Source organism: Erinaceus europaeus, chromosome 10 (assembly GCF_950295315.1).
Source record: "Erinaceus europaeus chromosome 10, mEriEur2.1, whole genome shotgun sequence".
Taxonomy (NCBI): Eukaryota; Metazoa; Chordata; class Mammalia; order Eulipotyphla; family Erinaceidae; genus Erinaceus; species Erinaceus europaeus.
The window spans coordinates 53,895,035-53,909,941 of NC_080171.1; the positions used below are offsets into that span (position 1 = coordinate 53,895,035).

The following is a 14,907-nucleotide window of genomic DNA, read 5'->3' on the forward strand; positions in this document are numbered from 1 at the left end:
AGCAGTAGCACATGGGACTTGCATGTGAGCCATCCCAGATTCAGTCACTGGTGCCATCAATAACTGTGCAAAACTCTGATTAAAAAATACAGTAAAGGGGGTCGGGCGGTAGCACGGCAGGTTAAGCGCACGTGGTGCAAAGCGCAAGGACAGGCGTTAAGGAACCCTGTTCGAGCCACTGGCTCCCCACCTGCAGGGGAGTCGCTTCACAGGCGGTGAAGCAGGTCTGCAGGTGTCTGTCTTTCTCTTCCCCTCTCTGTCTCCCCCTCCTCTCTCCATTTCTCTCTGTTCTATCCAACAGTGAACAACATCAACAATAACAATAATAACCACAACAAGGCTACAACAAGGGCAACAAAAGGGGGAAAAATGGCTTCCAGGAGCAATAACCCAGGGGGCAAAAATAAATAAATAAATAAATAAATAAATAAATAAATAAATAAATAAAATACAGTAAGAAAGAAAGAAAAAAGGAAAAGGCATGCCTTACCATGTGCAAAGCCTGGGTTTGAGTCCTAGTAGTCCCAGGTCTGAAATAAGTTCATTACCATGTTTCACATTATTATTATTTTTTTTTGAAAAGGGTGTTTTATCAAAGACTTTCTGACATAATACCAGTTACCTTACCAAAATATGAGGACCAAAATATACAAATTCATTCAGCGAAATTTGGGGTAGAAAAAAAAAAGGAATTAAAATTGATGGTGAGTCTGTAAGACAACTGAAATAGTAAAAGGAAGTAAATGTGAATCAATAATGTAAACTAAGAAAAATCTGTCAATCAAGGCCAGGTGGTGGTGCACCTGGCTGAGCACACATGTCATAATGCACAAAGATCCAGTTCAAGCCCCCAGGAAGCCCCCAGGCCCCATCTGCTGGGGAAAAAAATTTGCAAATGGTGAAGTAGTTTTGCAGGTGTCTGTCTCTCTCCTTTATCTTACACTCCTCTTTCAATTTCTGGCCATCGCTAGCCAGCAAATAAAAATTTAACATAAAAATCTGTCATCAAATGAAAGAGATAAACTAGTTTCTTCCACTTTTCATTTCTGCAGGTACAAGAACAAACAAGAAACAGGAAAAGAAGTCACTCTGAACATTAACAAAATGTACCCATTAAAAATTCTTATCTAGTGGTCTGGGAGGTGGCACAGTGAATAAAGCACTGGACTCTCAAGCTTGAGGTCCTGAGTTCAATCCTTGGTTCTTTCTGTCTCCTCCTACTTTTCTCATGAATAAATAAAAAAAATCTTTAAAATTTTTTTTTTCTTATCAAGGGTGGGGGTAGATAGCATAATGGTTATGCAAAGAGTCTCAGGCCGGAGGCTTCAAGGTCTCAGATTCAGTTTCCTGCACCACCATAAACCAGAGTTGAGCACTGCTCTGGTAAAAAAAAAAAAAAAAAAAAAAGCAAAGCTAAACAAAACAAAATATTCTTGTCTGGCAGTCTAGGACACTCTGGATGTGTAAGGCCCCAAGTTTTAAGCTCTGCACTCAGATGTTAGAGTGATGCTCTGGTTCTCTCTTATAAATATATATTTTTAAGATTTTATTTATTTATGAGAAAGATAGGAGAAAGAAACAGACATCACTCTGGCACATGGGCTGCCGGGGATTGAACTTGGGACCTCATGCTTGAGAGTCCAAAGTTTCATCACTGCGCCACCTCCCGGACCACATAAATATTTTTAATAATATATATTTTTCTTTCATGGGGAATTAGTGGTTTTCAGTCAACAGTAAAATACAGTATTGTGTACATGTGTAACATTTCTGTTTTCTTCCTTTTTAAAATTTATTATTGGATAGAGATAGAAATTGAGATGAGTGGGGGAGATAGAGAGGGAGAGGAAGACAGAGAGACATCTGCAGCCCTACTTCACCACTTGTGAAGCTTCCCCTCTACAGGCAGGGACCAGGGGCTTGAACCTGGGACCTTGTGCACTGTAATGTGTGTGCTTAACCAGGTGCACCACCACCTGGCCCCACATAACAGTTTTTCACATAACAACGGCATACATCAAAAAGGACAGCAGCAACAAATGCTGGAGAGGTTGTGGGGACAGAGGAACCCTTTTACGTTGCTGGTGGGAATGTAAATTGGTACAGCCTCTGTGGAGAGCAGTCTGGAAAACTCTCAGAAGGCTAGACATGGACCTTCCATATGATCCAGTAATTCCTCTCCTGGGGTTATACCCCAAGGACTCCATAACACCCAACCAAAAAGAGGTGTGTACTCCTATGTTCATAGCAGCACAATTCATTATAGCTAAAACCTGGAAGCAACCCAGGTGCCCAACAACAGATGAGTGGCTGAGAAAGCTGTGGTATATATACACAATGGAATACTATGCAGCTATCAAGAACAATGAACCCACCTTCGCTGACCCATCTTGGACCGAGCTAAAAGGAATTATGTTAAGTGAGCTAAGTCAGAAAGATAAAGATGAGTATGGGATGATCCCACTCATCAACAGAAGTTGAGTAAGAAGATCTGAAAGGGAAACTAAAAGCAGGACCTGACCAAATTGTAAGTAGGGCACCAAAGTTAAAACCCTGTGGTGAGGGGTAGACATGTAGCTTCCTGGGCCAGTGGGGGGTGGGAGTGGGTGGCAGGGATGGGTCACAGTCTTTTGGTGGTGGGAATGGTGTTTATGTACACTCCTAGTAAAATGTAGTCATATAAATCACTAGTTAATACGAGAGGGGGAAAATTAATTGTATGTCTCGAAGTTTTTCAAAACACAAACTGAATCTTTTCAATATATAGGCTGTGTAATTGATATGCAGACTCTCTCAAAAGCCTAGACCAAGTAGATCAGAAGCAACCAATAGCACAGCTATATACAAGATACTGGATACTGTACAGCAAACCCTAACAAAAGGACTTTTCAAAGTTAACCCAATTACCAAACAATGTGATGATAACATTAACTATCGGTTGTCTTTTGGAACCCTAAGACAGCAGGAACCTCACATCTCCACTATAGAGCCTCTACTTCCCCCAGTTCTGGAACCCTTGGATAGGGCCCACTTTCCCGTATGCCTCTCCCAATCCATATCAAATAATATTGCATCTGCCGATCACAACCTAACCAACACAACGATTGCCACCTCAACATGCTTCACTTCAGACTGTGTCCAAAAACTTCTCTTAATTTACTCCATGTTCCTTAAGAATTCACTTTTGGGAATCTGGCGGTATCACAGCGGGTTAAGCGCAGGTGACCCGGTCCTAGAGTAAGGATCCGGGTTCCAGCCCTGGCTCCCCACTGGCAGGGGAGTCGCTTCACAGGTGGTGAAGCAGGTGTCTGTCTTTCTCTACACCTCTCTGTCTTCCCCTCCTCTCTCCATTTCTCTCTGTCCTATCCAACAACGACGACGTCAATAATAACTACAATAAAACAAGGGTGACACAAGGGAATAAATAAATATTTAAAAAAAGAATTCATTTTTATGCTTTCCTACTATAAGGTCACAACGTTGTGAAAAAAAAAAGAAAGAAAAGCTCGCAAATATTTTAAAACGAACTGACTGCACGCATGCATGACCGGATTTGGAAGCTACACTCACTCAGAGGAGCAGCAGTAGAGGATAGATTTTTTTTCCCCAGAGCACTGCTCAACTCTGGTTTATGGTGGTGCAGGGGATTGAACCTGGGACCTTGGAGCTTCAGACACGAGAGTCTGTTTCCATAACCATTATTCTCTTTCCCCCGTCCCCAGGATAGATTATTCAAGACAGAGATTTCCAGCCCTAAATCTCGGCCAAGGTAGCAGATGCGCGGAACTGGGCCCAGGACTCTGCAGGGGCGCTGCAGCGGAGCCTCCACTGGAGCGTGGGAATCCCCCTCAACTCCATCCAGGGAAGGAAACCTGCGGTGCGAGACCTGCTTTAGAGGTGGGGTTGGTTTTAAAGGACTCCGCGTCGCACGCCTGATCTTTGCAATTCTTGTTGGGGAGCAGCCGCCACCTGCCTGAGGCCGAATCACCAAGCCCACACCACGCTGAGACCCTGAGCCCTTCAGGGAGGGATGCAGAGCGGAGTCCCAGGCCTCTTGCTCCCTCAGCTCCGTTACAGTTCACCTAAGAGTTTAGGGTTCGCAGGCTGTCAGCGCTGGGACCCCGGGGCGCTGCAGGGGTCCAGACCGGGAGGGGAGGAAGGGCACGCGGCCCAGGGAGTCGGCCCTTCCCGGGGGCGGGGCTCCGACATGCCCCGCCCCACGCCCTTTTCCACCCGCCCCCGCTGCAGGAGAGGGAGGGGGAAAGAAAAGTGCTGTTAGGAGGAAAGGGGCGGAAGGAGAAGAAAAAAAAAGAAAAGAAAGAAAAAGGGAACAGAAACATGGCCGTCAGCCGTCGGGGCGGCCGCGCCACGGGTTACTCCTAGGCGACCCGCGGACAGCATTGTCCGGTTTCGGGTGAGCCGGCGCCCCGGAGGGCTCGAGCTCCGGGCCGTTACCCCTTGCTGCAGGCAGCGCCCCTCGGGACCCAGCCTGTGAAGCCGCGCAGGCGCAGATCGGCCGTGGCGGCCGCGGCGGCCGCAGGAGCGAGTCTCCCCCTCCCACCTCCCCCCCCACCCCCCGTCCGGCACAGCTGAGGGCGTCCAGGCCGCGAAGCCGGCGCTTTCATGCTCCAGGAAGGGGCCGTGTTCGGGTGGCGCTGAAGGAAGAGCCCCGCGGCAGGTGAGTCTGCGGCGGAGGGCCTATGCCTGCGCAGCCCGCCGCCGCGCCTTCGCCCGGGCCCGCGCTCCCCGGCGCGCTCCTTCTCCCGCGCCGGGCAGGTAGCAATGCGGAGGACGGGGTTCCAGGCGCCGGGCTGCGGGGGGTCGCGGCGGAGGCGGGGAGCAGCCGGGGCCGGCTTTCCTGGCCTAGTTCTCCGCAGTTTCCGGGGGCGGGGAGTCCCCCGGAGCCTGCGGGCTGTGATGGGGAGAGGCTGCGCAGGGAAGGGCCTCCCGCGCCGCCGCCCGGGCTCCCGAGAGTCTCTTGCAGGCGAGCGCGAGGGGTCTGGGCCCCTGGGACGGCCCGTCGGGGTGGGGCGAGGGCTGCGACTGGGGGGCTCCATGATGGAGGCCGGGGGCTGAGCGCGCGGTGAGCGAGAGCCAAGGTTAGGGGAGGGGTGCTGGGCGGCCGGGCCAGCGAAGGGTGGGGGCGCTAGGCTCCAGGGCAGGTGTCACTCACAGGTGAATTGGCATTTCCTCCCGTGCGTTGTCATGGCCGATCCTCAGGGTTTCTTTTTGGAAAGCAGGATCCCATCAACTCCGAGTGACTAAAAACAAATAAGACTAAACTAATGAGCCTCTAGCGCTGACTCCTGTGAAGAGCTGTGACTCTCCTAAATTGGAGAATTTGTCATGTTTCTCTCCCCCCCCCCGCCCCACACACTTTTTTTTTGTCTTCACATCATAGACTTTTTTTTTTAAGTTCCCAAAGACCTTTCCTTATTAGAATAAAGAATAACCCAGTTTTAAAATAGTACCTCCCCCCTTCCCATTATATGTGCTTGTTTCACACGGGAAATTTGAGGGCAGTTACCCCAATTACTTATGCAAATGTAAGGGAAAGTGTCATTTTCAGTAATGCACTGGACCTATCGTTGTGTGCTGCCTAAGTGATGTTGTCAAGCATTGTCTGGGAAATTGATTTACTGGGCCTGCTTAATTGTGTGCAAACTAAGGTTCTTCCTAGACTCTGAAGTTACCATAGGAGTAGGACTTCCCTTTTGTCTCCCGGTTTTAGGCGAAGAATGTAGTAAAATCCGGGAGAATCTTGGTGCTAAGATGCCAAGTTCTCAATAAGTATTGATTTGAGGTGATCGTGTCTATTAAGCTATCTGCAAAGCATCGCATGATTTTTTTTTTTTTTGTATACTCGCGGTAATAGCACGTTAGTTGCAAAAGAAATTTCATCTCCGAATATTAAAAGTGCTTGTTTTTGATCGATGTAGCCATGGCAAAAGCACATACACCTGTATTTTACTTTCTGTCTTATTCTTTGTATTATTGTAAAAAAGTTGGCAAGCTTCTTGCTCTGAGGCTGATAACTCAAAAATGAATTTAGATTTGTATTCACGAAGATGACCTGCCTCTTATGTAGACTTGTTTTGATTCTTTTTGCTCATAATGGCTAATTACTAGAAATATACCCCACACTTTGTCTTCACTGGTGCCTCCTGTGGCTATTTTGCAAACTAGCTAATAGGGATTAGGGATTTGATTTTTTGATTTTAGTGACGTTAGTGATTTTTAGTGAACTGATCATAGGTCAGTTGGCTTTGGTTATAGCACCTCAGTAATGTGCTGTTTAGACTTATTAATTTGGATAATAGAAAAGCTGTGATATCAGAAATATTAAACTAATAGAAAAAAGAGAAGAAATGTTAAATTTGTATATTGGGAGTAACTATTCTTTTATAATTTTTAAATGGTACAATCTGCTGTTTAAAGTAAATATAGTATTCTTTGGTATGAACGTGAACTTTCAGTGAAGAAATTGGCAGTAGAGTTGGTGTATGGAGGCTGTTCTTAAAAGGCAAATGTTTTAAGTTACATGGAACTGCTCTGTTGGGTAGGCTGTACAACTCATGGTGCCAGACTTGGAAGGCTATTTGGTTGAGATACTTTATTAAGAAACAGGTTCAATATCTGCAGTAAACTAGACTGTAGGGATTTTGCATGCTAAGTGATATAATTTCAGAAAGGCACCTGTGCAGCTCAATATCTTCCAGTTTAAATCAAAGCATTTCTTGCTTTCCTTGGAGTTTTCTACCAAGACGGATCTTGAATTTTCATTGACTTTGCTGCTCAGTTGAAAGTTGGGTATCAGTTCTAACCTTCCAACTTGTGTATAGGTTGTGTAATTAAAAGGAAAGCTGCTGAGTCAGAAGCAGGTTGCCCAGGAGGTGTTAAAAAGGGGGTGGGTGGGGGTGGATTTGGCATAAAGTATTTGTTGTTAAATTGTAGCTCTTTGGCATAACAACTAGTAAATTCCAAAATCAGATGATTGCATTATTTGATATTTGGTATTTTGTGAGAAGTTAGGTTGTTTATAGACTTGAATTTGTTTTCTATTTATGGCAGAACATTAATCAAATAAGTGAATGTATTTGAGTTTAATGTGGTATTTGAAAACTTTTTATTGGAAAGGAATATATGATCAAAGGAAGCTTAAGAGAAAAATATTTTAATTCTCACCTCTTTCATTGACGTTTTTGTACTCTATGAGAGTTGTACATTAGTGTAGTATACTAATCCTATTTATACTTGTATAAATGGTTAATATACTAATTGTCTTTTACTTTATTTTTTAAAATTATTTTTAATCTTTATTTATTGGATAGAGACAGCCAGAAATCAAGAGGGAAGGGGGTGATAGGGAGGGAGACAGAGAGACACTTGAAGCACTGCTTCACCACTTGCAAAGCTTTCCCCTTGCAGGTAGGGACCGGGGACTCGAACCTGGGTCCTTGCACATTGTAATACATGCGCTCAACCAGGTGCGCCACTACCCGGCCCCATCTTTTACTTTATATTGAGATATTTACTTATTTTTATGAGAAATGGAAGAATAGAGACAATCAGATCAGAGCACCACTCAGTTCTGGTATATGGTTGTATAAGGAAATTGAACCTGTGGCTTTTGGGGCCCCAGGGATGCAAGCCTTGCATTCTTGTGCTGAGCTATATTCCATGCTCTTAAATGTCTATTTACATATATGTATATATATATATATATATATATACACACACACACATAATTATTTATGAGAAAGATAGGAGAGAGGGAAAGAACCAGATATCACTCTGGTATATGTGCTGCCAGGGATTGAACTTGGGACCTCATGCTTGAGAGTCCAATGCCTCAACCACTGTGTCATCTTAAGTGTCTTTTAAAACATAACATGATTTTCTTTATTTTATTCTTTTTATCAGAGCACTGCTAAGCACTGCCTTATGTTGGTGCAGGGGATTGAACCTGGCAACTGAGAGCCCCAGGCACGAAAGTTTGTTGTGTAAGCTCTGTAATACCACCCTGCCCCTTAACATGTTTTTCTTGATGCTGCCTATCACTGTTTTATTCTGATAATATATATTATTGGATATATATAGAGAGAAATTGAAAGCGAGGAGGAAGAGGTAGAGAGGAAGAGAGACACCTGCAACACTGCTTCACCACTTGTGAAGCTTCCCCCTATAGGTGCTGACGGGGGCTTGAACCCAAGTCCATGTGCACATTCTGTGATTTTGTAATGGTGCAAAGTTTGGCTGCTAGTTTAATTATATCTCAACATTATTGTAATTCCATTTTATAGTGGCCACTGGGAGTGGTAGATTTCTAATTACAGGCACTGAGAACCAGCCATAACTGGTGGGAAAAAACAATCATGTTATAATCAAAGCCATTTAGTTTATAGGGTCCAACTAAAGTTACATTCTAAACTTTTGAAAGAGTAGACATTTAAAAAAAATTATTGCTGTGAGAGAGACCATCTCTCTGGTATATGTGACACCAAGATTCCAATTCAGGACCTCATACTTGCAAAACCAGTGCTCGGTACCCTGGTGGACTTAATTAAAATGCAAACAGTTGGGCAGGGGGTAGATGGCATAATGGTTATGCAAACAGACTCTCATGCTTGAGGCTCTGTCAAATCCCAGGTTCCATCCCCTGCACCACCATAAGTCAGAGATGAGCAGTGCTCTGGTTTAAAAAAAAAAAAAAATGCAGTTCAGTGTGGGGCACAGTTTTTGAGGGAAGTCATCTGTAGAAGCCAGATATGTCATGAGGGATCTCAAAAGTCCAATAAAATATTAAGACCATACAAGGAACAGGGGACCATTTAATGATCTGGATCGGTGTAATATATCTTTGCTTATTTGTGAAAGATGGACTGGCTGAGCAGTTTGAAACTTCATACTCATTAGCTAGAAGACCTGCAGACCTTGAAGGCATTTAGGTGAAAACTGAGGATAATAATGGTAGGAAAAAAAAAAAAGCTGAGAAAATAGCATAAAGGTTATGCAAAAAGACTTTCCTGACTAAGGTACCAAAGATTCCAGATTCAAAGCTCCCAGCACCACCGTAAACCAGAGCTGAGCAATACTCTGGTTAGGGGGGAAACAAATGGAAAAATGGATAGAATTGATAGCTATTAAATAAATACTGACATTTTCCTCTGACTGGAAAGCTGTTTCTCATTAGCTTTGCAATTCCTTGTCTACCATGTAGGTGTCTTACCAGCTGCTTTCAGGTTCTTCTCTTGGACCTCTTGCAGATACTATTCCATTTATATATTACCTTTTCTGAGAGGTCTTTCTTTCCTGATAAAACCATCTATTGAAGGGAATTATCATAGTACCTCGTTTTATTCTTTGGAATGTCTCCTTTCCTTTCTCCCTTTCTGTTTCCCAAGTTGGAAGTTATTTGCAATCTGGAAGGTGGATGCAATCTGATTTCTTTTTACTTTTTTTTCTTTTCTTTTGTTAATTTGGGCCTATGTTAGTTCCCTTTTTCTTTACCACAGGTCTACCTTTATCATTCTACCAATACTGTTGTTACTTTTTCTTTATAGGCCATCTTACAGTTAGGTAGTATATGCTCTTTATCATTGTCTTTGTCTATTTTAAAATACTTGTTATTTATAGTAGAGGAGAGAGAGAACCAGAGCATCATTCTGGCACATGTGATGCTCGGGATCAAATTCCTGATCTCATGCTTGGTAATAAACCCAGGATTTTAGCCATGGTACTACCTACTGGGCAACCTTTTTCATAAAAAGGTAAAAATGAACAATGTTAATGAAGCGATTTTATTAATAAAGTGAGTGGGCAGAGAGAACGAGAGCATCACTCTGATTGATAGACCCAGTACTTGGGGTTGAACCTGGGTCCTGGTACTTGCAAATCTAATGTGCTCAACCTCTTGGACCACTATTTTTTTTTTTTGCCTTCAGGGTTATTGATGGGGCTCGTGACCTTGTTGTTTATCATTGTTATTGTTGTTATTGCTGCCATTGTTGGATAGGATGGAGAGAGAAGGGGAGAGACAGATAGATACCTGCAGACTTGCTTCACCATTTGTGAAGTGACCCCTCTGCAGGTGGGGAGCCGAGGGTTCGAGCAGGTATATTTAAGCTGGTCCTTGTGCTGCGTGCCTTGCTGCACTACCGCCTGGTCCCCTGGACCACAGTCTTTTTAAAAAATTGTTTTGGTTATTTTACATCTATATAACATTGCTCAGTTGTTAGGTACACTGTGGTGCAGGGGATTGAATTTGAGGCCTTTGGGGCCTCAGATATGAAGGTCTTATTCTCTCACGTCAAACTATCTTTCATTCTCTTTTATGTGTTAAAAACCATGATCATCTAAACATTGTGTCGCCTCCTAGGCTTCTAAATATTTAATTTTGTTTGTTTATTTATTTTACCAGTGCACTGCTCAACTCTGGCTTTTGGTGGTGCGGGATATTGAAACCCGGACCTCAGAGTCTCAGGCATGAGTGTCTCATTGTATAATCATTGTGCTATCTACCCCACCCACTTGTCAGAAAAATACCTTATACTTAAACTCTTCAGCTTTTTCTGCTGCACCCCAAGCTCCAGAAGACCATTGATCTCTTTTTACTGTTTTGTAGTTTTCCCATTTGTAGAATGACACATAATAGAACCATTTAGTATGTAGCCTTTACAAAAGGCTTTATAGTGTATATTACAGTACCTTCATTGGGATCAGGTAGTGACACATCTGGGTAAGCACACACACTAAAGTACCTCCATTTATTTATTATTTATTTTTATTTATTTATAAAATGGAAATATGGGCAGGGGTAGATAGCATAATGGTTATGCAAAGAGACTCTCATGCCTGAGGCTCTAAAGTCCCAGGTTCAATCCCCTGCACTACCATAAGCCAGAGCTGAGCAGTGCTCTGGTAAAAAATAAATAAATAAAATAAATAAATAAAAAATAAAATAAAATAAAATGGAAATATTGACAAGACCATAGGATAAGGGGGGTATAATTCTGCACATTCCCACCATCAGAACTCCGTATCCCATCCCCTCCCCTGAAAGCTTCCCTATTCTTTTTTTAAAGTTTTTAAATCTTTCTTTCTTTATTATTTATTTTTAATTTTTAAATCTTTATTTATTGGCTAGGTACAGAGAGAAATTGAGAGGGGAGGAGGAGGTAGAGAGGCAAAGAGATAGAGACACATGTAGCACTCCTTCATGTCTTGGAAAGCTTTCCCCTTGCAGGTGGGACTCAACCAGGTGTGCCACCACCTGGCCCCCTTCATTTATTTGTTTGTGTATGTGTTTTGTTGCTCTGTTTATTTATTTAATTTATTTATTTATCCTTTTTAAAATTTCTTTATTGGGGAATTAATGTTTTACATTCGACAGTAAATGCAATAGTTTGTACATGCATAACATTTTATTTTTCCTTTTGTTGACCTTGTTGTTTTATTATTGTAGTTATTATTGTTGTTGTTATTGATGTCATCATTGTTGGATAGGACAGAGAGAAATGGAGAGAGGAGGGGAAGACAGAGAGGGGGAGAGAAAGACACCTGCGGACCTGCTTCCCGCCTTTGAAGCAACCCTCCTGAATCATCCTATGTAGGGATATATCACAGCTTGTTTATCCATTTTACCTATTGAAAGACAACTTCCTTGTTCAAGTATTTGGTGATTATAGATAAAAATGTTATAACCATTGTGTGTGGGTTTTATGTAGACATAGGTTTTCACCAACTGGATGAATACCTAGAAGTGTGATTTCTGGATTATGCATGAACTTGTATTTAGCTTTGTAAGAAGCTGTAAAGCTGTCTTCCAAAGTAGCAACTTCATTTTGCATTCCCATCAGCAATGAATGAAAGTTCTTGTTCCACATCCATATCAGCATTTTGGTATTGTCAATTAAAAATTGTCATTCTACTATGTGTGTTTTATGTCTTGGTATCTTTATATTTCAGTTTACTTCTCTAGTGACTAATGATGTTGAACATTTCTTTCTTTCTTTCTTTCTTTTTTAAAGATTTTTGTTAATTAGAAAGATAGGAAGAAAGAAAGAAATATATATCACTGTGGTACATGTGCTGCTGAGGATTGAATTTGTGACCTCGTGCTTGAGAGTCCAATGCTTTATCCATTGCACTATCTCCCAGGCTACTTTTTTTTAAAAGAATTTATTTATTCTAGAGTAAGAACCAGACATCACTCTGGTACTTGTGCTTCAGGGGATTGAACTCATTACCTCATAGTTGAGAATCCAATGCTTTATCCACTATGCCACCTCCTGGAACACAAGCATCTCTTTTTTAAAAAAAATTTTTAAATACTTATTCATTTATTTTCCCTTCTGTTGCCCTTGTTGTTTAACAGTGTTGTGGTTATTGATGTCGTTGTTGGTGGATAGGACAGAGAGAAATAGAAAGAGGAGGGGAAGACAGAGAAGGGGAGAGAAAGACAGAGACACCTGCAGACCTGCTTCACCACCTGTGAAGCCACGCCCCTGCAGGTGGGGAGCCAGGGGAACCGGGATCCTTGAGCCAGTCCTTGAGCTTGGCGCCACATGCACTTAACCTGCTGCGCCACTGCTCAACTCCCACGAGCATTTCTTAATATACTTATCAGCCATATATATTTCTTGGTCAGGTATATGTTCAGATCTGACAATTCCTTTTTTTTTTTTTTAAAGATTTCTTTATTGGAGGATTAATGGTTTACAGCCAACAGTAAAATACAATAGTTTGTACATGCATAACATTTCCATATAACAATACAACCTCCACTAGGTCGTCTTCTGCCATCATGTCTCAAGACCTGAACCCTCCCCCAAACCCCAGAGTCTTTTACTTTGGTGCAGTACATCAGCTCCAGTCCAAGTTCTGCTTAGAGTTTTCCCTTCTGATCTTGTTTTTCAACTTCTGTCTATGAGTGAGATCATCCCATATTCATCCTTTTGTTTCTGACTTATTTCACGTAACATGATGTCTTCGAGCTCCATCCAAGATGGGGTAAAAAAAGTGAATTCACAATTAACGACTTTGGAGCTTCAGGAATAAGTCTCTTTGCATAACCATTATGTCATCTATCCCTGTTCACATTTCTCAGTTTTCCACATAACAATTCAACACCCCTTTAGGTCCTCCTCTGCTATCATGTTCACACCCCTTTAGGTCCTCCTCTGCTATTATGTTCCAGGACCTGAACCTCCCTACCCCAGAGTCTTTTACTTTGGTGCAGTACACCAGACCCAGTCCAAGCTCTGCTTTGTGTTTGTTGTTCAACTTCTTCTTCTTCTTTTTTTTTTTTTTTAATAATTGGATTCTTTTTATTGAAGATACCTTTAAAATTTAGATGGGAAAGAGTTCTGCCAATATTTTTCTCCTAAGAATTTTATAGTTTCCAGTCTAACATCCAAGGGGTGTTGAAATCCCTACTATTATTGAGTTGCTGTTAATATATTTTTCTTTTTTTTTTTTTAATTTTAATTTTTTTTTTATTTTATTATTTTTTTATTTATTTTATTTTTTTAAGCTGTTAATATATTTCTATAGCCCTTTCAGTAGATGTTTGATGTATTTAGACATCCATTGACATTTATTGATATTATAGAATGGAGATACCTTAATGCCATCATTCTAAAATTTTAGAGTGTTCTGATATAGGGCATGTTTATGATGATGTGATTGTTTATAAGAGACCTTTCAGAACTTCTTGCAGGTCAGGCTTGGTGATAGTTGATTCCTTCAACTGTTGCATTTTTGAGAAGGTAAAAACCTTCATCTAGTTTGAATAATAGTCTAGCAGGATACAGTAGTCTTGGTTGAAAGCCTTTCTCATCGAGTGCTCGATATATAGCTTGCCGTTCTCTTCTGGCCTTTAGTGTTTGTGTGGAGAAATATGCTGCTAATCTTATGGATTTTCCTCTGTAGGTGACTTTTTTCTCTTGCATCAATCAAGATCCTTTCTTTATCCTTATTTCTTTTCATTCTAAATATGATGTGTCTTGGTGTCTTTAAGTCTGGGTTAATTCTGTTTGGGACCTGCTGAGCTTCTTGAACCTTTATGTCTTTTAGCTTGTCTAGAGTAGGGAAGTTCGCAGCTTGAACCAGGATCCTTACTGCTTTGCGCCACATGTGCTTAACCCGCTGCACTACCACCTGACTCCCGCTATTTCAATTTTTATATATAAATTTATTTGCATAGAACATCTTGGTGTGTTAGAGCATATTAATAAATAAGTAAAATTAGGACTGGGGAGACAGCATAATGGTTATGCAAATAACGTTCATGCCTGAAGCTCTGAAGTCTAAGGTTCAATCCCCAGTACTACCACCAGTCAGAGCTGAGTAGTGCTTTGGTTAAAAATAAATACATAATTAAAATTAAAAAAATTAACTGCCAAACCCATGATTACATTACAGTTTCCACAGTATTTTCTTTTTGAAGTTTGTAATACAGGATTTCCTGTTTAGGCTTATGATCCATTTAGAATTATTTTGTTGTAGATGTTGTAGGGATCAGTCTAAATTCATTCTATTTATCTGTTTGCTTATTTATTTTTACCAGAGCACTGCTTAATTCTTGCTTATGGTCGTGCTGGCATTGAACCTGGAATTGTAGCGCTTCAGGCATGAATGTCTTTTGCATGATCACTGTATATGTCTCCATCCTGAATTTTACTTTTTTGTTTTTTATTAATAGTTTGTTACAAGATTATAAGATTATAATATATAATTCCACAACACATTCACCACCAAAGTTCTGTATCCCCACCTTCCAACCTCCCAAAGATAACCACCATAGATTTTACAAATCTTAGTTTGTTGTTTTTTTGCTTCTCTTTTGTTTAGTTTTTTCCCCCCAAATTCATGTAAATCAGATCTCTAGATTCCACATGAGTGAAA

The 14,907-nt window shown here is 41.5% G+C and overlaps 1 protein-coding gene across 2 annotated transcripts in view; it reads left to right on the forward strand.

Annotated features, from left to right (window-relative positions):
- The first annotated feature begins 4,236 nt into the window (after nucleotides 1-4,236).
- Nucleotides 4,237-14,907, forward strand: part of DENND4C (DENN domain containing 4C) — a 116,920-nt gene continuing 106,249 nt past the window's right edge. For both annotated transcript variants that reach the window (XM_060199623.1, XM_060199624.1), the window contains exon 1: nucleotides 4,237-4,678. The gene's annotated coding sequence lies outside the window, so the exon portion shown is untranslated. The remainder of the gene's footprint in view (nucleotides 4,679-14,907) is intronic.